Source organism: Primulina huaijiensis, chromosome 15 (genome assembly GCF_012295235.1).
Source record: "Primulina huaijiensis isolate GDHJ02 chromosome 15, ASM1229523v2, whole genome shotgun sequence".
Taxonomy (NCBI): domain Eukaryota; kingdom Viridiplantae; phylum Streptophyta; class Magnoliopsida; order Lamiales; family Gesneriaceae; genus Primulina; species Primulina huaijiensis.
Genome location: NC_133320.1, coordinates 18,407,678 through 18,408,647, shown reverse-complemented (window position 1 = coordinate 18,408,647; position 970 = coordinate 18,407,678).

The window sequence follows — 970 nt, the reverse complement described above, 5'->3', positions numbered from 1 at the left end:
ATATTTCTTTAAAAAGAAGATTGAAACATATATATATATATATTTCTTTAAAAAGAAGATTGAAACATAAATTTGGAGTTTTTCAACTGAAATTTCCATATCCTTCAGTTCTTTATTATTTTATTGTTAGTTTTTAGAAAATATCACCACATAAAGTATTGGTATCGACAATACATGAACAACAATCTCAGATATATATAGATGTGTTCATCGGTCGGTTCGGTTTTCGTTTTTTATTTTGGTTTTCGATTTTAGAAATATATAATCCGATATCCGAATCATTTTTCTTCGATTCGGTTCGGTTTTCTACCAAAACGGTTCGGTTATTTCGGTCGGTTAATTCGGTTTTGGTATAATTATTTAAATTAATAATATAAATATATTGTAAAATATAATATGTTAACTTTCTACATGTTTTCTTAGTAAAATATTTAAACATAAGGTCTAAATTAATTAAAAAACAATAATCAACTAAAAATTGTTCAAAATGATTTTTCATTCACTAAATGTCATATCAAAATATATAATATAAATAGAAATATAAAAAAATTTATTAATTTAATGAAGTTTCGGTTTTTTCGGTTTTGACGTATATAATCCAGAAACGAACCAAATAAACTTCGATTTTAACATTTATATCCGAATTACAAAATTCGACTTTCGGTTCGGTTCGGCGCTAGGTTTTTTCGGTTTGGATTTTCAATTTTTTCGGTTTTATCCGATGTTTGAACACCCTTAGATATATCGAGTCATAATTAGAAAAAAAAAGCTTGGTTTTGTTAATATATCTCTGTTAACTAAGTTTTAGAAAATATGCAATAATTTTTTGAATGAATTAAGTGAAAATAAATAAGAAGTTTGTATGTAGATTTGTTTTTCTAATTATTTTCTTAATCTATGTGAAAGGCAATAAGTCTGGACGAGAAATAGTAATAAATATGATTTAAAACAATCTAATGAAGCACATGAA